The sequence below is a fragment of the Myotis daubentonii genome, chromosome 19 (assembly GCF_963259705.1).
Source record: "Myotis daubentonii chromosome 19, mMyoDau2.1, whole genome shotgun sequence".
In the NCBI taxonomy this organism is placed as follows: Eukaryota; Metazoa; Chordata; class Mammalia; order Chiroptera; family Vespertilionidae; genus Myotis; species Myotis daubentonii.
This window is the reverse complement of record NC_081858.1, coordinates 25,238,303-25,262,846: the sequence shown is the minus strand read 5'-3', so window position 1 is coordinate 25,262,846 and position 24,544 is coordinate 25,238,303. Positions and strand designations below refer to the sequence as shown.

The 24,544-nt window shown below is 47.2% G+C and overlaps 1 protein-coding gene across 2 annotated transcripts in view; it reads right to left on the bottom strand.

The window, feature by feature from the left end:
* The window catches only part of ZNRF3 (zinc and ring finger 3), a 131,857-nt gene that overhangs the window by 106,641 nt on the left and 672 nt on the right, over positions 1–24,544 (bottom strand). The gene's annotated exons all lie outside the window — the stretch shown is intronic.

Below are 24,544 nucleotides of genomic sequence, written 5' to 3'. Positions count from 1 at the left end.
GATTTCTCAGAACCATGAAGTCACTACTGTACAGGTCTCAGGAATCTCCAAGAGGGAATGAGGAGAAACAGCGCTCTCCAAGCGCGCTCCCCGTGCAATCCTTTCCAGAGCATTCTGTAGGACTGGCGTTCAGAAGACGCCTGGAGAAGGGCTCATCTCAGGCATCAACCATCCAGAGAGATCTGCATTTGGATTTGGAAAGTGCGCCTCTGTTTTAATACAGGTGTGCCGAGGCCAAGTAAATCACCATCGCTCTGCAAAGACCCTCATCGGCAAGAACCGGGAAACTGTGTCCCGGAGCCTGATGGTCTTTGTCCATCCCACAAGAACTGTCTTACTGGGACAGGAACAGAGGGAAGGCAGGCTCCCTCCGAGTGTTTGCTCTGCACCTGACATCTTTCCTAGGGACAGAGAAGCAGTAATTGAGTGCTCTGGTTAAGAGGAGGGCTCCTTGGTGCCCAGATGTAAGCCAGCATAGCTGAAAGATAAGAGATAAGGATCAAGCTTTAAAAAAAAACCACACAAAACTACTTAAGCAGAAAGGAATAAAGGTCACAGGAGCTGGTGCTATGAACAGCAGGGGAAGAGGCAAACAGAACATTAAACATCCTAGAGAAAATTTCGCCTGGACTGGCCCAGTTCCTTCCGCACCTCTTGCCCTAAATAAAAAAGCTGACACGTGCTTCGGTCCTGGCTAGAGCAGGCAATGTTTCTGGAACAACTTCACCTTGGTTACATATTTCTACTTTAAACATTCCAAAGTTGCTGAAGGCCTCCCAGGAGCATCTTGCTCCCGTTTCTTGGGAGGGAGTTAGTTCCTGTGGAAAGTGTTTGTTTAGTTTGATTACAACTTTGAAGAGGGTAGGAATTCTGGCCCAGAAGAATTTAATGGCCGGGCCCTTCTCTTACATAATTTGTCAACAAACAGAGTTTATCCCAGTGTGGCTCATTTGGCTCAATGGCTGGATTTAGAAAAAGATATTCCTCATTCATTTGGGAGAAGCCACAGTAAGGCCTGTCAATACCAGAAAAATGTCCCAACCAGCCTGTCACTCTATTGCAGTGGTTCTCAACCTTCCTGATGCCATGACCCTTTAATACAAGTTCCTCATGTTGTGACCCAACCATAAAATTATTTTCGGTGCTACCTCATAACTGTCATTTTGCTACTGTTATGAATCGTCATGTAAATATCTGATATGCAGGATGTATTTTCATTGTTACAAATTGAACATAATTAAAGCATAGTGATTAATCACAAAAACAATATGTAATTACATATGTGTTTTCCAATGATCTTAGGCGACCCCTGTGAAAGGGTCGTTCGACCCCCAAGGGGTCGCGACCCACAGGTTGAGAACCGCTGCTCTATTGCCAAATCCTAACGGGCCTCGGAATCACTCATCTGAAACCCTGGACTCTTAACAGACGGAGCCCAAACTGAAGGGCGATGGGCAGAACTTGAATGGCAGCGGATGAATCGCTCCCCCACGTTTCTATACACTTGGGGTACATTAAAAACCCTCGGAAAAAAGGGCCACAACAGCAGATTTCCCCAAGGTGTGGTGAATGGTGGAGTGTTCGGGTGGAGAGCAATTTGTTACTAATAACACTTAAAGGCCAAAGTTGGCGTGTGATTTATTTATCTTTAATAAAGAGAATTCAAGGTTGTCACTAAAAAGTCACTTACTCCCTCACATTCCAGGCTGCTCTCTGGAAAGGAGTTGACTGCCCAGGCCCCAGACTGAGCCCCCTGGCTGCGGCGATTACCAACCACGGCTGCTGGAGAACACGGGGTGGGGGGACGTCGTGGCATCAAAAATCCATACACATGGACATCATCACTCTCGCGTGGCTGCAGGACTCCCTGGTCTCTATAAATGCCAAATGCCTTTCTTGGCATTCAAAGACCCTCCCTTAGTCCATCCCTTGCTCAACCTGTGAAGTTTGGTTTCCTCCCTGATTCTCCAGTTTGAGTGATTCTCCCTTTCCTGTTCCTGCCCAGCCCAGGCACGCAGATCCTCCCTACTCCCTTCCAGGGATCTGGCCCAGCCCCCACGCCCAGTCTGCAGATAGATGTAAAGGCTAAGGATCTGAGACGGGCTCCCCAGGGTCCCACTTAAGTAGAGGGTCCCACTTAAGTAACAGATCGGGAACAGATAAGGTCTCTTGTCTCCCAGCCATAGCCTCTCTCTGCCACCAGCACATTCCACACCAGGCAGACTCCGGACTGGATCTAGTGGTTATACCCTAAAAGCTAGGAAAGGCACTGTCAGATGCCAACCCAGCTCGGGTCTCAGAAATAAGAATGCCTTCCCCCAACCCAGGACCAGCAGGGACAAATTTAAACACCAGCCTTCTTTACTTTAAGAACCCAGTTTGAGCCCTGGCTGGTTTGGCTCAGTGGATAGAGCATCAGCCGGCGCACTCAAGGGTCCTGGGTTCGATTCCAGTCAGTTGTGGGCTCGATCCCTAGTGTGGGGCGTGCAGGAGGCAGCCAATCAATGATTCTCTCTCATCATTGATGTCTCTATCTCTCCCTCTCCCTTTCTCTCTGAAATCAATAAAAATACATATTTTTAAAGAACCCAGCTTGAGACTAGCCCCCAGGACAATTTTTCGTTCTCTGAATTTCTAGGGACTTTCTCTCAGACCCAGGCATGTGGTCACCTCAGCCACACATTCTGTCTGTCCCACTGGCCCATAAGCCCACCCCTACAGACACTCAGGAGGAGGCCAGCGGTGATTCTGGGAACACTATCCAAAAAATGTCAAGCCCCACATCCATCAAACCTCTCCAGGAAGGAGGGCATTCCGCACGGCCAGAAACACCTTTAAAACTCCAAAGCCTATTACAGGCAGGCACTTTCCCCTTCGTACCCAAGAATACAGTAACCAGACATCGAAGAGGTCAGCCCGCTCAAGTCCACAAAAGGAAAAGAAAGCCCTAAGTCACTTACTATCTTTCAGATCCAAAGTCTAACAGAGAAACTGAGTCTCGCAGATACAGCCCAGAGTTCATCAAACTCACTATGTAAATGAGGAGATTACAAGGCTAAGAGCAGGTGTGCTTTCTTCTTTTCCTTGGATGGCCTTTCTAGGAACATAAGCCTTTACAACAGCAAGAGCAGATTTTGGTTTGATTGTTTTCAGAGAAAAGAGATGCCGTGAAAATCACCCTGGCTTAAAGGCAGGGTCCACAGAAGGGTGAGTTACAGGGCCAACAGGAAGCCCCCAGGATGAAGCAGTGCTTCAAGGTGCTGGCTCCTAGCTGATGCCCATCCCAGAAGGGCAAGTTTCCCACGAGCGGCAAGAAAAAGCTAAGACCAGGAAGGGCTGCGGAGCTTTGGAAAGTGGTTCAAAACCATAAAAGCTTCTCCAGATGAGTGTGCCAAAAGCCCCACTGAGACAGCAGGCCCTTGCTGGGGAACCAGTAGTCTCACCAGGCCATTAACTTCATCCTTGCTCCCCGCCCAGACAGCTCTGATCACCAATCTAAAAAACCCAAATTGCAAGCTCAGGTCCTATCAGCGTATTATCAACGCGGGCTTTCCCTTTCTTGAGCAAAAACAAATCGCATCCAACTGACCGCACATTCAGCAATCCAGCTAAGCCTGACGAAGGAGGGTCCATGCAGAATGGATGTTGCTCCTAGTTTTGACAGCCAGAGGGGAGGGACAGACACATCCCATATGACATGGGGTAAACTGATGCTCACAAGTATCGTTAGAACATGCAAACATCACCGTGAATAGGCCCCGTGGTACGAATGCAACCCTCCTGAATTTCTTTCTGTTCAAATTTTGTTAGTGACACCCACCGGTCCCCTCATCCAAAAGAGATTTGTACACTTCCCAACACTACTTCAAGACGTGCTCCGAGGCACCGCTGCCTTACCCATAGCATGGCCAGTGTGCACAACAGGATGCCACCAGGATGCCCAAAAGAAGCTAAATAAACGTAGAAGGCTGTCAGGGGTTCTCTGGAAAGAAATCTGGGCTCCCCTTAATTCTAAATTAACTCTATGCAGCTCACTTGTATCAGTTTCAATTGCATGCTTCCCATTCTCTGTCATTCACCCTCCTTCTACACCACCCTTTCAATCATCTGTTGTTTTAGCTGAACACAAGGGAGTTTTAATGTGAAGTCAAACATGCTGTTTACAGAGAGTATGGGTACCAGAGCTGAAGATACATGACCTACCTTCGTGGGGCCTTCAAACAGAGCCAAATAAAAGTCCAACATGAATCTCAAGGCTCGAAAGTAGTAAAGAGCATCATCTTGACTTCAGATCAACAAATTTAGAAAATACTTACCTTGCCCCGACAGGCCCCTAACTCAACAGGAAAGACACAGAAATGACCTTCAATCTATTTCAGCAAAAGGCTCATTTGGGTTCTGAAGTATATAAAGACAATAGAAACCGCCTTTCAATGGTACCTTTTGTTCTAAATTAAACATGTTATCAATCAATTCAACAAGTGAAAGTATGCTGACATCCACTCTGAATCATGCACTGTGGGTAGTTCAAAAGTTCTCCTATACAACCACCCCCACTAACTGCAAAGCGGTGGGCGATGTGGAGAATGGGATTTATGTTTCAAGAGAGCCAATGACAGAGACAATGAAACGGAGCAGAGAAAAAAGCTACAGGGCCAGTAATCAAATCTGAATATGGCACTGGGTTGGAAAACCAAATCAAAGCAAAATCTTATCAACAAATCCCCATGGAACCAGACCATGAGAAGGCACGGACACCATCTGGGCACCGTGGGAAACAAAGGGCTCACCACCTGCTCCCTCCGCGAGGAGGCTTGTCCATTCTCAAGGACCGTAAAGTTCTCATGCAGAGGAGGCCAGAAAAATTAGGGGGAAATTAGATAAGATTAAAACCATAGTTGAAGGATAACATGAAACCATGCAAGATAAACTGTCAAATGGAGTGCCATTTGGCATCTTGGGGTTTTATGCAAGAAGGACTTCAGGAAATCTTTCTCCAGGTGGTAATTAACATTTTAGGTCCAATTGCCCCAGGGGAAAGGAAAATTTTGGTGGGGGGAGGGGAGTGGTCAGTGACTCAATTGGCTTTCCTAGCACAGAGTAAGCACTCAATACATAGCTTTTGAATGAAAGAACTTAAAAATCCAAGCCGCCACTGCTAGACACCAATACACCTCCCAGCTGTAGCTGTCAGGCTACCTGGTTTACCTAATACCTCGTTTACTCATCTTTTCTGTAGGACTGAGCAATTTGAGGATGACAATTCTATGCAGCAACAGCCACAAGTTCTAATGCATATTAAGCATTTACTATATGGCTTGCATATATTATCTCACTTAATCCTCACCATCCTTTGGAGAAACAAGCTATCCTGTCCCATGTTAGAGATGAGGAAACAGAAGTTCCAGAAGGTTGGGTGACCTGGCCACGGTCACAGAGGCTGGCAGTGACAGAGCCCAGGTGCAGAGAGGTTTGTCTGGCTCTAGTGTCTTGCTCTCCGCCACTGTGCCCTTTGCCTGGCAAGAGCCTGGTCAGCTCTGAACTCTCAGAATGCAACGCTCCGCAGACTTTAGCTTCATGAGGTTTTTAGCTGTAAGAGGTTAGCAGACTGCCATCAGACGTACCTGCCTCAAACTACCTTATGGTAAAGCTGTAAACACAGTCATGAGCTGCAGGCCAGCCTCTCCATTCACCAGCGGTGTCAAACCTCTGCACCTCCGTGTCCTCATTCAAAAACACGGGGATGGAACCTCTTATTCCTCAGAATCCTCCTGAACAGCTAGAGGAGAAACAGTGCAAAGTGCCAAGGACAGTGTCTACCACAATACTCATTCATTCAAACATCTCACCAACCACCACCTATGTGACCGTCAGCCCTAAACAGCTTCCATGTAGAAGGCGGAGCCAGCAATGATGAAGGCAGCCATGAAAGGTTCGGGCCCAGGTAAGTTACAGCAGCCGGGAGTTCAATAACTTGGATTGTTTCACAAGCAGCATGTTTACCCGGCGTCCCGGCTGGAGAAACCACTGTCCCATGTTCTGTCATTTGTTTTGATTGGTTCAAAGTTTCCTTTTCCTTTTTCTTAATGGTGTAACACATCCACATCGCAACTCTGTCTTTCCTATGCCTAGGACCGAAATCTATGATTCTCTACTACCTTCAGCCAAGACATCCAGCAACGCCAAAGCAGGGCTTGCCTGCCAAGATCAGGAGAGAGTGGTCTTCTACCAGCCTTTCCTGCCTCGTATGAATCCTAACTTGCCGAGGCCGGGTCCGCAAGCGCAGGGAGAGTCAGATGTCGCACCCTGGTCATCCATAAAGAGACACCTCCACACACGTGGTCCAGGTCTCCACGCTGACCTGCAAGCATTCCGATCAGTGAGAAAGCAGATTCCTGAACCAACTCAACCTCTAGAAAGTCAAGGGACGAAGAGAAGTGCCTTAAGCAAGCTCAAGCAGGCGGGATGATACAGAGAGGTGGCCTTTCCTAAAGAAGCAGAGAGAAGGGTCAACCTCACGGGTGTATGAACGCAGCCAAAGAGCCTTCGCCAAAGCTGCAAAGGAAACAAAAATAAACTAACAGGATAAAAGGAAGGCTGTTGCATGAGGAAGAACTTTTGCTCCAGTTTAAAAAAAAAAAAAAGAGAGAGAGAGGAGAAAAGAAAAGAAAAAGAAAGCACACACTGAAATGATCTAAAGCTGCCTATAAATATTTGGGAACATCAAAGGCAGTCCTGTTAAATTAAAAATGCTGTCACACAGATAGGAACTAGCCTCTAGCACTGCCAGCTTCAACATGTGAGCCTGTGATCTGAGGAGCGAGGCTCAGCTCCTCAAGAAATCTGATTCACTGAAGAAAAAAGTGAACGAGCAGTTGAGTTTTAATAAGGGCATTAAATACCTGAGGAATGAGCTAATTAGAGTTTAACTCTTTCAAGATTGTCCGGGCTCTTAAGAATGCTGTAAAGTAAGCTCCCTCCAGAATCTAGTTAAATAGGCCCCGAAACCTGCAATGTAAAAGAAAAGTATTAAAATAGCACCTTAGGACTTCAAAGCTGGTAAATCCTACCAGGTCCCCTCAGACTTCAAGGCAGAGGCGGAGGGAAGAGAAGGGAAGAGACTAACCCAGAATTGTTTTCCGAGGTGAGGTTAGGGTCCTTGCTTATTTAGAGGCTTTTTCCCCCTCTTAGTTTGACCTACAAACACTCACTTTCTTTTTTTTTTTAAGTATATTTTATTGATTTTTTTTAGAGAGGAAGGGAGAGGGATAGAGAGTTAGAAACATTGATGAGAGAGAAACATTGATCAGCTGCCTCCTGCACACTCCCCACTGGGGATGTGCCCGCAACCAAGGCACATGCCCCTTGACCGGAATCAAACCCGGGACCCTTCAGTCCGCAGGCTGATGCTCTATCCACTGAGCCACACCGGTTAGGGCCAACACTCACTTTCTAACACCAGATTCCTTCTACCCTATGAGGACTGTGCTTTACCCAAGATGCTTTGAGGGTGTCGAGTGGGAAGCCCTTTACTGATTTCGCTCATTCGTTCGTTCATGCGTCACGTGAGAAATTAAGGCTGAGCCTCCACGGACACACTTGAGGTCACTACAAGAAGTCGCCCAACAGTTTCCCTACACGATTCTGGATCAGAATCCAAGGGAAACCAGGAAGAATCCCGTTAGGGAAGTTCCATCAGAACGGCAAATCCTTTCAGGAGCAAGGCTCTTCGGCCTTTGCACAGAAAGAAGTGAAAGCTCTTAGAGAAAACAAGGGGGAAAGCACACCTGCACAGAAGGAGAAAGGGCATCTTTCCATCAGCCAGTCTCAGGAATGCGCGAGAATGTGGTAGGCAGCGGCGGAAACTACCTTCTCCATTCAAGGAGAGGAATGCACAGCCCAGTCTTGGCAGAGGAGGGTAGGGGGAGTTAAAAAGAAAAAAAGAAAGAAAAAAAACCCACAGTGCGCTCCTATCATTTCCATTTTTAGAAAAAGTCAATGTGTCTAATTTGGGGGGGTTACGATTAATAAAGTATTTGCTTTGGCTAAATCGCACACTGGATCAAACCAAGCACTGAAATCTCCTGTGCCTGACACAGGTCCCGCGGAATTAGGCCCCAGAGCGGAGCCTTAGCCTATCATACATTCCACGTGCCCTGGCCAGCTCCAGAGAAGCCATCAGCCACCCGGCTTTCCTTCGGAGCACGCATGCCCGTATGCAGGCCATGTGGCCGCAGGAACAACAGGCAGGCCGGCCCAGAAACCCAGCCTCCTATACACCGGACTCACAGTTCACCTGTGTGTCTGTGTGTGCACCTCGGCCCAACTGACAACACCCAGGGCCTGGACAATGACCCAGCTGTAGGGCATAGGGATGAGCAGATAGAGTTGCAGCAAAACACCCCTCCCAGAAACAGGGAATTAGGGAGGAATGAATACCCAAAGCCTCTCAAAGGGGGCTTGTGAACCCCTCTGAGGAGCCCCGGAGCCCCACCTTAGGGGAGAAGGGACATGCGAGCAAGTGGTCAGTAGCAGGCTCTGAGTATATTAAAAACAATACTTATGACATGATCATTTCTCAATGAGTCGCACCTTCAAATTCTTTAACCTTGATAAACCACCACTTCAGAATAAAAAATTTCAACCATTTGGGAATCACAACATCAATGTTAAGTATATCACACAACTATGTATATGTTATTTTCTTCTTCCTCATCCTCATCCTCACGAAACACAAACTGCGTGCTGTGACTGATGTAATCCTTGCAACAAGTCTAGGGAAGATTTATCTCCATTATAGATGAAGAAACTAAGAGTCAGAGGAACAAAGTCACCTCTCCATAGCAGCCAACTGGCGGAATCAGGACCCAAACCTAGGCAGCCTGGCTCCAGCCTCAGCATTCCGCTGCCTCTCCATCAGCAAGGGAAATTCAGAACTACTTCATTCTGCAAAATACACAACACACTTTAAAGGAAACTGACAAACCTTGGGTACCTGCATAGCATAGTTGAAAACTGCTGCTTCACCTGATGACATGGAAGTGTCTTCCCAGCTCCTCCCAGATACGCAATGGGCTCAGAGCTATAGTAGCTCTAACACAGAACTAAAGAGAACTTATACCCAAATCAGGTTATCGTCGAAAAGTTAACTTCTAAGTTTGTTACTAGGTATACATGCATATATTCTCCTATAAAATGGTGGTGCCATTTCTGCTCCACAACGGCCTACCTTTTCATTATAATGTACCCAAGGTTTGAGGACCCCGATCTAGTGAGCACAAGGCAGATGGCAAGAATCTGTGCCCTAAACTACCTTCTCCCACTTGGTAGCGTGTTTCCTAACTTCACACTCAATCCTCACACACAGGGTTCCCTGGTTTTCTAGGAACGGACTCCAGGCATCAGAAGTAGCCAATCAGAAGTGCTGAGAGAGAAGCAGGAGCAACTTCTAGAGAGGTGCCACATCAAGGGACAGGAACATGGCCTCGTGCACAACTCCCTTGTGGTCATCCTAGCCCAGTGGTCGGCAAACTGCGGCCCCTTGAGTGTGGCTCTTCCACAAAACACCACGTGTGGGCGCGCACGTACAGTGCGATTAAAACTTCGTGGCCACGCTCAAGGGGCCAAAGAGCCGCATGTGGCTCGCGAGCCGCAGTTTGCCGACCACTGTCCTAGACCCACATTATTCCCCATCTGTGGCAAACAGAGTGAGGTATCTCGAGGAAGAGAGCTCTCCCTAACTTGCACAAAGTGGGGAAAATGTCAAAAGACACCAGCCCTGCCCTGGAGGAGGATAAAATCTAATAGAGTCACAGAGGTGCCCTGACTCCAAGTCAGCAAGAAAAGATTAAGTCTGTGGTCAGTCTCCCCTTCTGAAACAGTAAATGTGCATTCAAAGGAGTGGAGGTTTGCTTTTGTGTGTGATGAGCCTTGAGGGCAGGCCCTACCCAGTGGTTCTCAACCTTCTGGCCCTTTAAATACAGTTCCTCCTGTTGTGACCCAACCATAAAATTATTTTCGTGGCTACTTCATCACTGTCATGTTGCTACTGTTATGAATCGTCATGTAAATATCTGATATGCAGGATGGTCTTAGGCGACCCCTGTGAAAGGGTCGTTCGACCGCCAAAGGGGTCGAGACCCACAGGTTGAGAACCGCTGCAGGCTGCCCGAGCTGTTGCACCTGCACAAATCACAGACGCCAGCAGCTTGGGAGACTGTGCCAGGAGTCCCATCCTGCTCTGCCATTCAGGGCTCCCGGCTGGCTCACTAACTAGGCCTGATCCATTCCCTTCCGGACATCTCACTGCACAACACCAAGCACCACGGAATTCGGGACACGTTTGCAACGTGGCAGATGGCATTCCAGTGTGGGCTGTCCGGGACACACTCCTCCTCCTCCCATCCCAGCTCCAACTGCCAAACCCTGAGAGCTGGGCATCCGAAGACCCCACTTACGGGTGATGGCACCTGTAACCACGGTCTCTGCTTACTGAATAGACAGGGGTGGGCAAAAGTAGGTTTACAGTTGTGAGTACATGAAACACAGCGTATGACTGTGTTGTTATTATTATAATAACTTGCATGTCTTTTTTCCATACGAACAATTATAAAGCTAATTTCCCCCACCCCTGTACAAGAATAGGAAGGGGGGAATAGGCCCTCTTGAAATAGGAAGTAGGGAGGAATAATGATATGGAGCTGGGGGGGGGGGACCCCCATCCACCTCCCTCTGTTTCTTTTCCTCCCTCCCTCAACCAGCCATCACAAGGTTAGTTAATAGAGAGAGGCCTAGGGATGTTGGCTGGGGATAGGAGGAGGGGGGGTTGAAATATTAAGAGACAGAAGATTCCCTATTTACCCTGTAGCAAGTAAAGAAGACATTCATACAGGAAAGACCCACCGTATAACTTGTACAAGTCTGCAAGAGGACAATTAAAACGTAAGTAAATTAAGAAAAGTAATTACTGTTATCTGAGCATGTGGTAAGAATTCTAGAGTTTCCTAGGGCTTCTTGTAGGGGCATGTATAGGCAATAATTTCACTTGGAATATTCAGAACTATTCTACCCCCCTCCCATTGCTGTTTTAGAGCCTCCCCCTTCCAAAAACAAGGTTGGCAAGGCAACCAGAGCACCAGTCACCGTGGTCCCTAACCACATCCGCCAGGGCTTGGCATGCTGAGACGTGTGCCAATTCTGTTGTCTGTAGGGCACTCCTGGCCACAGCACACAGCAAGCTATAATCAAGTCAGAAACCACCGCATTCGTATAGAACTCGGCTCAACATAAATATTCATTAAATGTGAAAACCTATGGTGATGCAATGTTGAGACTGCAAATTTAAACACAAGAGTCAGGAAATGCAAAAATTACCCCTGCCCCTGGAACCTGAAATCACCCACATGGCACAGTTAATGCCACAAGCGCGTTTATGTGTGTCCTAGAGATTTAAGCCTAATGACACCGAAACTACACATAAGCTGTTCATTGAAGTTCCTGGAGAGGGGAACATTTACTGACGGGCACTGGAATGTTTCTGGAGCGGAGAGGCCATGAAAACGCTGCAGTAAAGTGAAATGCAACACATCATGGATAGACCCTGGAATATCCCTGAAGGTCTAGATGCCCATGTCATAGCCACTGTTCCACAAGAACCAAAGATCTCAAAGTGCCAGCGTGTGCGTAGCTAAGCAATATAGTCCTCCTTACCCGCGGTTTCACTTTCCGCAGCTGCAGTCACCCACAGTCGACTGCAGTCTGAAAATGTTCAATGGAAAACTCTGAACTAATTCGAAAGTTTTAAACTGCATGTCACTCTGAGTAGCGTGATGAAATCCTGAACCTTCCTGCTCTATCCCACCCGGGACCAGATCATCCCTTTGTCCAATGTATCCGACCTGTATATGCCACGTGCCCATTAGTCACATATCGAGTAAAATTTAAAATACAATAAAAATGAAATGACATTTTAAAAGATGCTGGCAATTCGGATATGCCAAAGAGAAGCCATGAAGGGTTTCCTTTAGTGAAAAGGTATGTATGTGTGCACGTAGAGGGAAAAGAGTGTGCACAGGTTTGGGTCCTATCCATGGTTTCAGGCATCCACTGAGGGGTCTTGGAATGGAATGGGAGACTGCTGCAATTTAATAATCCCCAAGTGTTTATAGTGGGCCCCATAAAGAGTAGAAAATCAAATATTTATTAAATTGAAATCTCAATTTCTTTCACAGAGCGCCTGCTGGCTTCTTTAGAAATACTACCGCAGTCCTTTAACACTGCTTCCCACCAAACACGGGATCAAGGCCCACGCCAGAACTTTCAAAGTGGGGGGGAGAAATTCTGAGAAAACAATATGGTACAAATTTCATTAAGGACCCACATACAGTTGCTTCTGAGGGGTCATTCTGGAGCTACATATAACTTTTGCTGTTCCCCAAGAGTACCAGTTTTCTAAGTTATACCAAAATGTTGTTCATATTTAACTAAAACACACTCCCTCCAAGTCCCACCGTCATTCTGAGATGTTCTCTTCTCCAGCAATCTATGAACAACGTACCCAGGCAGTCACATGCCAGGATTAGAGGAGTGAGTCCCATTTCCTTTTTCCAGGCCTCCCTTCTGGAGAGCAGACGCAAGGTGACCTTATTTCAAGGCTGGTCCGTCCCAACTATTTAGAATAGCCCTAGAACACACCCCTGTCTGAAAACTGCTTGTGAATTACTTCTACAATCATAGAGAGTTCTGCCTCAAAGAGCCAAGTCTTTCTCTGGCCACACTATAGCATTCCCACTACTATCCTATCCCAAAGTATTTAGATCTAGAAGAAGAATTTCCATTCCCTAAATATTTAAGAGTTTTATTGCAAGACAATAGAGGGACAAATGAGAAACAATCCCTATCTACTGGAAGCTATGGAGAAAGGAAAACATTCATAACAGAATACCTACAGTAAGGAATTTAACACCAGCGGAGAAGTGAAAAAGGGAGTGCTTTCATTTGAAAGAACACACCAGTAGAACTTAGCAACGCCTGATGGGAAAGGGCTGGAAGTGTGAGAGTCGGGAGAGGGGAAAAGGAAGAGCAGAGGGCAAAGATGGGGGTCAGGAGAGTGCATGCATAGAAGTGTATTATAATGCAGAAGGGCAACCCAAAATGAAGGGCACAGAGGGAGGAGAGCCCAGGACCCATTCAGGAAAGGAGGCAGAAACACACTGGACCAAGGCCCACGTCCCAAAGGCAACAGTGAGAGAAAGGCGAGACAGAGCCCAGGTCACCTCTACACCACGGGATGGCCCTGGAAGACTTGGCCAAGGGAGGACGGAGATCACAAGTTCCTTTAGAAAGATGATGAATGGTGGGGAAAGGAGGAACTGATGGGAGGACAGAGAGTGTGAGGCAGGGAGACACTTGGCAGCAAGCACTGGCATGAAGAAGGAAGGTCAGAAAGGAAAGAGCACATCAAGCATCGTCTTCGGTAGATGATTTCCCTTTGACTTGGCCACCAGCTGCCCTGATTTAAATCTTGAAATGGCTTTGCAAGTCAAGTTTGAACATTCTTTACATGCCATCAGCTGCCTGCTTACCACCTACTCCAAGACTGAGGCGCTTTCTGAAAAGAGGCCAAGAGTCCGGGTAACCAGTGAGACTTCCCAAAATCGCAGAGAGGTGCTGAACACCCAAGGTCAAATGCATGTAAGTAAAAGTGTACAATTAGGTACCGAGAAAAGCGTTCTATACCGAGTGTGGGACGAGCCTGGGCAACCAGGACAACCTCAACAGCAGGCGGCGTTCTGGGGCAGAATCCAAGGAAGGCGCTCCTAGCCGAGAGGATGAAACAGGTAACACAAGGGAAAGTGCTCGAGGGGCCCTAAGGCCCAGGCCCGTGGAAGATTTGCTGGAACTCAGCCATCACCGCAGGACGCCACTCCAGGAAGATGAGCACCTGAGCGCGCGAAGATCCGAGTTCTGATCCCAGCTCCTCTTGTGGCCAAAGGCTGAAAGCCCCTCCTCAGAGTCCTCTCGTTATAAAAGGAGAGCTGAGCCGCAGCATCTTCAGGGTGTCGTCCAAACAGTGACCCCAACAGTCAAAAGAAATCAAGGAGCAAAAAGAGAGAAGGGACAAAGATCTCAGTGAAGGCGCAGGCCCAAGGACGCTGCGGCTTCGGCCTTCTAGAAGATGGAGAGTAAAAGGAGCACTCTGGTCACATCAGCGACAGTTCGGCCTTCCCCAGAAGCATAATTTGAGGTTCATGGGATCCACCGGAGTGACATAATGCCACTAATGGGCATCAGACACACTGGACGGTTGGGGAAGGAGAGAAAGTGCAACGTAAAAGCATTCAGCTTCAGATCTTTCAGACAATGACGGGAGGGCAAGCCCCAATGCCTACAAGGGTCAGACACTGGTAAACGTAATCACCAGTGAGAGAAGGACGCTGAAGCGATGCTTTAGGGGCTGGTGAACTGAAGGGGCCGTGCTGTGTCCCCTCGGAAGTCAGAACAGCTGCGACTCCACTGGGGCAGGCTAGGCTGTTGCCCATGCAGGAATGCGAACCCAACGTTGCCAAATCTTTCCCTTTTTCAGGAGCAGCCAAAGCCCCGGATTTTTATGTAACATTTCTAGAGTTTTCGGAGGGGCCAAACAAAATACCATGAAGTCATTTTCATGTTCCGCCCGGGGACCTGCGGTTTCAATGGGCCCCAGGTAGCCCGTGTGGCTCTTCTTGCCTCTCCGCCTTCCACAGACGGACAGCGTCGCTCTGGATTGAGAGGACAGATTCATACTGTCTTTCCAAACCCAGCCTGTTCATCAACACAGAACTCATGTGCTGTGGGAAAGACGCAGGGCAGAAAAGAGCGTGCAGCAGCACCCTCCTGGGCCGCAATCTGCTGCCCGCAGTGGGTGGACAGCACGGTGGTCCTTCCATGAGGTCTTCTCTGAGCCTCCGAGCACGGCCATCTGCCTGCACAGCTGCCGTGTCCCTACCCAGAACACAGGGCAGCTCCTGAATTGTGCTCAGGCACACCTACAGGGAGGTACCCAGATACCATGCCAGGTACCTTCCCTTCGATGCAGACATGAGTCATCGCTCAGATCCTCGTGGCAGAGGGAAAAAGCCATTATCTAGTATTCACTAAATGATGGAAATATATAGCCTTTTATTTTTATGAAGTTATTTGGGGTTTTTATGTGGGGGGGGGGGGTTTATTTGTTTCTGGGGTTTTTTAAGAAACAGATACTATACACTGTGAGCAGGGGTACACAGGAACATCTATGCCGACCTGGTAGAAGAGTATAAACTAGGACCGTTCTTCTGCAGACCAGGGGACAACATGTAGCAGGAACATTTAAAATGTTTATACCCAATGACCCAGTGGTTCTAACTCTAGAACTTGATCCTATGAAAATAATCAAGAGGTGGAGAAAGGATGTTCCTCGCATCATTACTTATCATAATGGAAAACAATGTGTTACACAGACACTAAAAATGTTTCCGAGCATTTAGTAACAGGAAAATACCCAAGGTGGATAAAGGGTTAAAAACACCATGTAATGTTTTCCCCAATTTTCTTTACAATACCTCCAAGCTCAAGAGGAAAACAAGAAAGTTACATCAAAACACAAAAGATCAACAGGGGTTATGTGTAGCAAGTGGGATTGATTTTCTTTTTCATATGTGTCTGTGTTTTCCAATAAACATGTACTATTGTTATAATTAAAACATAAGTTACAGGTGATGTTTTTAAAGTAACATCTTGGCTCCAACGAGAGGTAATACAACATGAATCTACTCTAACATGTCTGCCTAATCTTTCCAAAATCTCAGGCAAGCAGGTCAGTAAGCTTTGGCTTCAGCTGACCCAAGTTCAATACCAGCTCTGTGGCATCACAAAGCTGATTTAGACTCTCAGCCTCAGTTTCTCCTGGGGCCAATTCAACTGCCCATATTTGCATGGAAGAAATCACAGAAACAGCATCTGCAAAACACATATCGTGGGTGCATAAAAATTATATCACGGGGACATAAAAACTATGCTTCTTCCGTAGGCTGTGTCCACAGAAGGAATTCAATAAATGTCTGCTGACGAGTTACTATACTCAAATTAAGTTTAAATAAAAACTCAAGGCCGAAACCGGTTTGGCTCAGTGGATAGAGCGTCGGCCTGCGGACTGAAGGGTCCCAGGTTCGATTCCGGTCAAGGGCATGTGCCTGGGTTGCGGGCATATCCCCGGTGGGGGGTGTGCAGGGGGCGGCTGATCGATGTTTCTCTCATCCATGTTTCTAACTCTCTATCTCTCTCCCTTCCTCTCTGTAAAAAATCAATAAAATATATTTAAAAAAAAAACTCAAGTTTTCATCCAATTCTTACAGCACCGAATGGGACCGTATTCACAGCTAACTGACCACGACCCCCACTCTTTTATTTTAAAAATGCAACAGCTTCTGCAGCAGGAGGCAGAAGTCCCCATTCCAACAGACATTTTCAACGTCTCGGGTCATCAAAGGCTGTTATCACTGAACCAACTCTACCCACCAAGTTTCTAAACAACCATATCACACCGGCTGCTGGGGAGGGACGGGGATTAATATCGTCTTACAACACATCTTACGGGTAATAAAAATAAAATGCTCTCCCTTGAACCACAATGGGTCAGCTGACCTCATTCTCTATATACTATCATGAGTCAACAGAGCCGCTAAAAGTCAGGTTTTAAAACATCTCATTCAAGCAACAAATGGAACAAAGAGCCTCTACTCTTCACCTCCTCCCTATCCTGTCTGACAAGTCTAAAGGCACGTTCCCACAAAGGGGTTATCAGCTTTAACCTCAAAGGGAGGGAAGAAATGAGTTGGAAAAGGCCAGAAGGTGCAAATCCTCCTACCTTGTCATTAAGCCCGTGTTTCTTCAGAACGGGTTGCCGGGCCTAAACTCAGCACCCTGGGCCAGGGGCTCCTCGGGGTCCTATTCATGTGGCCTACCAGATAGGGCGGTGGTCCAATGCTCGCCTGCCCTCCACACTCAGCTGCCGGTGGCCTGGGACAACATCTTACTCATCCCCACCTGCTGCCTCGCCTCGCACAGTGTCTCGTCTGGCAGACAGAAGGCAGCAGTGGATGTCTGCCGAGTAACGGGATGCGGCACCCACAATACGTAATAAGTTTGAACAGCCAGGAGGATGGAATGAGCAGGCAGAACCCACAGCTTTAGGTTATTAACCATCTTTTAAATCAAATAGTTAGGAAGCGCGCAGCCTGTGTGAAGAAAGGTGATGTGTTCGAACACAGGACAGGACCTCTTCGGAGAAAGCCACGCAGAATCCAAAAGGGCTCTTAAAAAACCAGCCACAGGAAGGAGGTGTGCCTCGCCAGAAAGCCCTTTAAATGCCAGGACCCTATAACCTCCCCAATAGCAAAAAAACAACAACGCGGAAGTGTCACTGAGTGACAACTGGATACTTCAAATCACTGGTTCCTCTTCCCAAGTTTACCAGATCAGCTCTGCATGGAAAACACAAGTTAGGATGAGATGCCTGGGATTTAAAAAAAAGAAGAAAAGAAAGGTAGGTGGGAAATGAATCTCTGTAAGGGTAGTTTTCTCAGTTAAAGTTGGCCAGTCTGGATTTATACCCCAATCTAAATTCCACCACCAATTCCCATAGTCTCATTTGAAGCAGAAGAAGGTGCCAAGTGAAGCACTCTTGAATAAACAGAAATGCTTACGATCAGGCAGACTGGATTTGAACCTCAGCCCTACTCCCAATGTACTCATTAACTTCCACCAGCAACTTCACCTCCAAGCTGGGTTTCCTCATCTGAAAACCTGGGGCATGCCATCTACCTCACCCATTAAGTGTGAGCCAAGCAGTATGATTGTCTAACCAATATGCTGTACACCTGAAATTAATACAAAATAATATTGAATAAAGCCTGTTACTTACTTACTTATTTATTTATTTATTTATTTATTTATTTATTTATTTTGTTAATCCTCACCCGAGGATGTTTTTCCATTGATTTTTAGGGAGAGTGGGAGAGAGAGGAAAGACAGAGAGAAACATCGATGTGAGAGGAAACACATCGATTGGTTGCCTCCTGCAAGAGCCCTGACCAGGGACCAGACAGGGAGGAGTCTGCAACCAAGGTACGTGCCCTTGACCGGAATCAAATCTGGGACCCTGTGGTCTGCAGGCCGATGCTCTTCTACTAAGCCAAACTGGCCAGGGCCTGTAGCCTGTAATTTAAGAAAAATAAAAATCAAGAATAAATTTAAAAGAAATGTGAGTAAAGCATTGTGCCCAGTGTCTGGCGCATAGGAAGCACTTGATGCTAGTGGCTATTTTTAAAAGCTCTAATAGAGAGGGAAACAGAGCGACTCACAATCTAAATTACAGGAGAAAGGAAACTGCTTAAACCCAGGTTAGAGTTGGGTACAATGTAGAAAGGCCTGGCCGTCCCCAGTTGTACACCTGATCAGAAAGCATCTGCTCTCCCCAGGTGAGCTGGGGCTGACAGAAAGGCTCCCCGCCCAGGAGTCAGGTGACCTGAATCTTAATCCAGGCTGTCTCTACCTTGCTACGTGGCCCTGGGCAAGAGGCTTCACTTCTCTGGACCTCAGTCTCCACACCTCACACCTGCAAGTGCTGAATCTCACACATGAAAGTGCTGATTATTCAAAGTGCTTTAAATGTCATTTTTATCATGAACTACAAATCCATTCTCCAGACGCGGGAAACACCGTCAAGAAGCGAAGTTTTCACATGCTATATATTCAGATAAGATGATTCTGAACAGCAAGCCTATATACAGTTACTCCCAGGGACACCAGGGCTTGGTCAGGAACCACTCTTCATGTTACGTCCACCCATAACAGCCGTCTACATTAGAACTCTGTCAATATTCAGTATTTTATCACCTTCAGACCTTTATAATGCCAGGTATCCTGCCCCTGAATATTCTAGAAATAATTAAATGGAAAGAGAGCCCCAGAATTTATTAGGCAAACCAAATGAAATTATTCTCATCAATTAATCCAAGTCCAGTAATCCACCACCTGCCTGATACCCACTCTAAATCCATCATTCATTCACGAATTGTCTCATTGACAGCAGGCACTGGGAACCCAGGGGTAGATCCGGGGATGAGCAAAAACAAACACCCCATAAGAGCCCAGGTCCACAGGGAAGGTGTGAGGAGTTGCTCTTAAGGCAGCAGTTCTCAACCTGTGGGTCGCGACCCCTTTGGCGGTCGAACGACCCTTTCACAGGGGTCGCCGAAGACCATCCTGCATATCAGATATTTACATGACGATTCATAACAGTAGCAACATTACGGTTATGAAGTAGCCACGAAAATAATTTCATGGTTGGGTCACAACATGAGGAACTGTATTTAAAGGGCCAGAAGGTTGAGAACCACTGTCTTAAGGCATCCCAACATTGACAGATACTCCGTTTCATTTTTCAATGAATGGCGAAAGGGAACACTTTCACACACTGCTCTCCCACATCCTGCATTCAGATCCCGGCGGAAGATTATCTGAGTGACTATTTTCTCACTTCTCCCAGGGATCTTGCACTTAACTAGTACCAGGCAGATGCACAGGAGAGAGGTTAACCCATTATGGACAATGGATGCCTTAGGGAGTAAGGGCTCAACTCTGAGGAAACCCGGTTGGGAAGGATTATCATTTATCCACACACATCTGTCTCCATAAGAGACAGTGAACTCCAGAAGACAACGGCATTACAGCATCTGGCACAGAATAGGACTTTGGTAAATATCAAATAAATATGCTCGATGGAGGCATGTAAATCTATAGGCTTCTTCTCTACAACTCTTGCCAGCCTGACCTCACTCCACTCAAATTCTTAGAAACCGACTATTTGATGACAGGTACTAGATCAGTGCCTCCTTTTTTTCTCTTGGGGTGGAGGGGCATCACAGAAGCCTCCAAGAGGCAAAACTGCATGTCTTCTCAGGAAAATAAAAGCGGACATACAGCCGAAACCGGTTTGGCTCAGTAGATAGAGCGTCGGCCTGCGGACTGAAAGGTCCCGGGTTCGATTCCGGTCAAGGGCATGTACCTGGGTTGTGGGCATATCCCCAGTGGGAGATGTGCAGGAGGCAGCTGATCGATGTTTCTCTCTCATCGATGTTTCTGGCTCTCTATCTCTCTCCCTTCCTCTTTGTAAAAAATCAATAAAATATATTAAAAAAAAAAAAAGCGGACATACACAAGACTGCATGCCTAATCTCAGGGGTTCGTTCACATGCCATCACTGGAAGTCTGTGGCCCTCAGGTGAAGAACCCCTCCACTAAACTGTTAAAAAAGTTAGATTTGAATTAATGTCAAAATCCTAACCAGCCAAGTCTATTTATTTGGCAAAAATAGGAACAAAAGGGGCCAAAGAAACCTGGGCTTTAATCCAGCTTTTATCATTTGCTAGCTGTGTAAGGATGGAAAACACCGCCTTAGTTTCCTCATCTGCAAAATGGGTTAACAATAGCTGCTAATTCCATGTTCATGTCAAGCTGAGATGAGCAAACATGTGATATGTTTGGCAGAGTGCCCCGCACACAATAAATGCTCATAAATTGAAGCCACCACCACTTTCCCTTTAGTCTACACACTCCACACTTACCTCCACCTCCCATCTTCACCTCCATTAAGAACTCTACAAGCGACTCCTATGAGATTTCAGGGGAAAAGACAGAAACCCCTCAGAATTCGTAAGGATCACAAAACACAGTCCTCATGTTTTCTCTCCTGGGGACCTAGTCGAATGCTTGGTTTTAACCTATGAAGGCCCTGCTGATGCGATAGCCAGCAATCTCTCTCTACATAAATCCAGGTCAGCTGTCAGCTCACAATTGTTCTAGTAAGCCACGTCAATCTTTAGAGGCAGACCTATTAAGTTAACATAAAATGGAGATGAAAAGAACGTATTTGATCAAATGCTAAACTGCAAAAACACCCTGACAGGGACACAAGGCAGAGGAATTAGTTTCCTAAAAGTATTCTCTGTGATGCCCTTTGATAACACTGGTTCTTTAAGGACCTCACTCAGCTTTTCTAAGCCACCACCCAGCTCTCCTCCCACCCCTCACAGCTAAAGGCACCAGGTTAGTTCTTAAATGTGTTCGGCTCTCCTCTGCTTTCAAGACCATGCAACACTTAACCCAGGATCCAGAAAGGCAGATTCTAACGTTGCACAAAACCTACCATTCAGACTCCTTTTACAAATGAATGTCTCAAGCGTTTCTAAATATTTGACTTCAAGAAGAAGAAGAAGAAGAAGAAAAAAAAAGCAAGCATTTCCACTTTAAAACAATCTTTCATCTCTAAGCGATGCAAATTTTCTTTGTTTAACCAATCCACATACCACTAGCCAGTGTTTAATCAGGCCTTTATTTAACATCCCTACCACATGAGTTGCACAGCCAAGTCTGAAAGTTTCAGATAATGATCTCATTAAAAGCAACAAATTGGTTTGAAGATGAAATATGTATCAATATGTCTAAGAACCCTGTAAAGCTCCACACTTCAGAACTACAGGAAAAGTGTAATTAATTCCCCCAGCACTCACACTGTATGCCTGACACTCTTATAAGCAAATGGGCTTTGATGTTGCATGAATAAGATAATAAAAGTAATTAATAGCATTTCATATCCACACATTGTTTTCACAATTCTCACAGATGAAGATGTCAAAAGAGAGAGAGAGAGCGTGCTCTCTGTTCTTACAGAGCACACTGTGACCTTGGGAAAGTTATTTAAGCCTAAAATGCACACAGAGAGAACCAAGAATCCTGTGACTAATCCCAAGGTTTGAATTACTTACTCTCTCTCAGACACACACACACACACACACACACACACACACACTTCTTAACCAGGCCTCCCCCTACCCTAAACTATGCAAATGACTGAACAGGTTCTCTACCAGACTCTGTATGATAAGGTATCAACTGTATAAACACACACACACACACACACACGCACACTTTCATTGTATGTAATAGGGCGGGAAACAAATCAGTAATACTAACCAATTTCCTATCTTAGAATTCTTAAAAGAGACTCCTAAACAGGTTTTTCCCTCTCCCCTAAACCATGAACAGTGCTAACGACCCCCATTGGAAATAGCAAAAGCAATGCTATAGTGCTACTATTTTGGTGTAGTTGTAGGGAAAACGAACTCTGCTCTGAAGACCAGAAAGCAGTACACAGCAAATGCTGCAGAGATGTTGTTTTGTTTTTTTTTAAAGACTGGAAATAAAGAGAGGTTTGAAAAGTTCAACAAGGGCCATTAGAAAACATGATTAACCCGAAGCTAAACACCAATCTGTCTCTTCTGCATTCTCATTACTCATGTAAACGTCATATTCCCTCTCAGCAGTCCTAAAAGCATGAGCTTTCCTCACAAAAACCTTTTTCAGGGCTGACAGGGGCCACACCAGTTCCTTAAATTGGGCAGCATATTCCAAGAACCAATAATCGCATGCCTGCCCCTGTTCCCACGCAGCCCCGAGAGCCACACTGCGCTCCTTCTGTGCACAGAGGGGCTCAGCCAGTAGGTCCTCACTATCAAGTTATTAAAGATATAGAGCGAGAGCACCAGAGCACCAAGAAATGACTATTCAAACAGCTCAGGTAAACTCACTAACGTTGCTGCGGTTATAAGGGAATTAAAGACATCTATTAGTGATTGCTTAACAGGTAAACTTATTAAATACCATTTAAGTCATTTTTCTTTACTTAGCAATTGTTGACTTAAATTTTTTTTTTTTTTTTTTTTTTTTGGCTAGGCTAAATGGACTACAAAAGAGTTAGATAAGCACTTCAAAAAGTTTCAAAAGAGAATAGATTCCTTCTGCCAAATTCACACACTATCTCTCTACTCACCAGGATAAAATAGTTACAAATGGTGTGTTTAAACTGCTAATTTTGTATTAAATGGTGAACCCAAGATTATCTCCAAAGCGTAGCACTGCTCATAATGGAGAGCTCGCCAAACGACTGCGGAGAAAGTACAAGTTAAAACACTGCAGATAAAAATCGCCAACTTCAAAAGTCTCCTTCAAAAAAAGCTGAAGTGCGCGTTAAAACATCTTTTTCTCTGGGGAGGCTGTAAATCAAACATTTCTGCAGCCATCAGGGCACAGGGCGATCCTCAGAGAATCCGAGCCGCCAGCAGCCATCTCTCAGATGCACACGAGTGGCCAAGGCTGCGTGAGGCTGAAATGTGCTGGAGGCTCCGGCAGAGCATCGTCTCTAAAGCTTACAAATTCAAGACCACAGTGATAACAGGATCCGAGAAAAACGTCCCAGGCCTTTAACATACGAAGTCACAGGGCTCGAACGTGTGTTGCCCCGTCCGCTTCCCCTGCAGTTTCAGATGGGAACAGGAGCCCTGTAAGGCAATGCTGAGAACGAATCGCCCAGCAAAGGTGCCTCCTTCGGCTTTGGTGAAGACACACCTCTAAGGAGCCACGCTGCACAGCTCCCTGCCCCACGCACAGCTCCCTCTCCTATCCACGCAGGGCTATGAGTCTGCACGGGGGTGGAGGGGTTGGGGGAGAACATGCGGGGGGGGGGGGGGGGCTGCTATGCAATCAGGCCATACAATCCCCTTCTCTTCATTCATAAACTCCTCCAAGAGTAAAAGCGCCAAAGGCCCAGAGCTTGGCCCTGCACCCATCACCATCCCCCCGAGAAGGTTCCGAAACAAGCCAACCCTTTCAAATCGCCCCCATCCGAGGCATGCATCTGCACCACCGCGAGGGCGCGGGCCGCCCACCCGCAAGCTGATCGACATCGTAGCCGAGGCAGCGGGAAGGCATCGCTACCCAGCTCACCATCCGCCAAAGGCTGGAGCTCAGCTGGAGGCTCTCCCTGGCCAGGATGCTTTGAAATGCAGCCTCCATTCCCTTGCAGCCAGGTAGGTGCAGGTCCAGTCAGGGAGCGACCCCATCTCCCGGCTCCCAGGCCCTCCGTGCAAGTCCCGGGCCCCGGGCCGGGCAGGCAGTCCCCCTCCCACCCTCCGTCAACGGAGGCGCGCAGAGGGCAGCCTTCCGCGGCCGCTCCGGGGCACCCCTCCTCCGTCCGCTCCCCCTGGTCCCTTGCCTGCAGCTGCTCATCCCCACTCCTGCCAGCGGGTCAGCCTGCAGGTGAGGCGGGCAGCGGGCCCCGGGGAAGAACCGGCTGGCACAGCTCCGCAAACCCTGGCTGCTCCCCAAACGAACGTGCATGGATGGAGAGCAAAGCCTGCCGCCTGAAACGAGCCCCCCCTCCTGCATCACTCATCTTTCCGAAGTTGGCATTCAACAGGTAGTTCCCGGGACTGCCACCTGAGGCAAGCCGGAGTGCCCACGCCGCCCCGGGGGGCCGCCCCACCGTGGGTGCCGGACCCGGGTGCTCCTCGCCGCCCCCGGATTCACAGGAGGCCGAGCCCCCACGTGCGCTTTCCCCCCACCACCACCACCAACCCCGACCTCCCGCTTCGGCGCCCCGGAGGCCGCGCGTCCCGCCCTCCTTCCC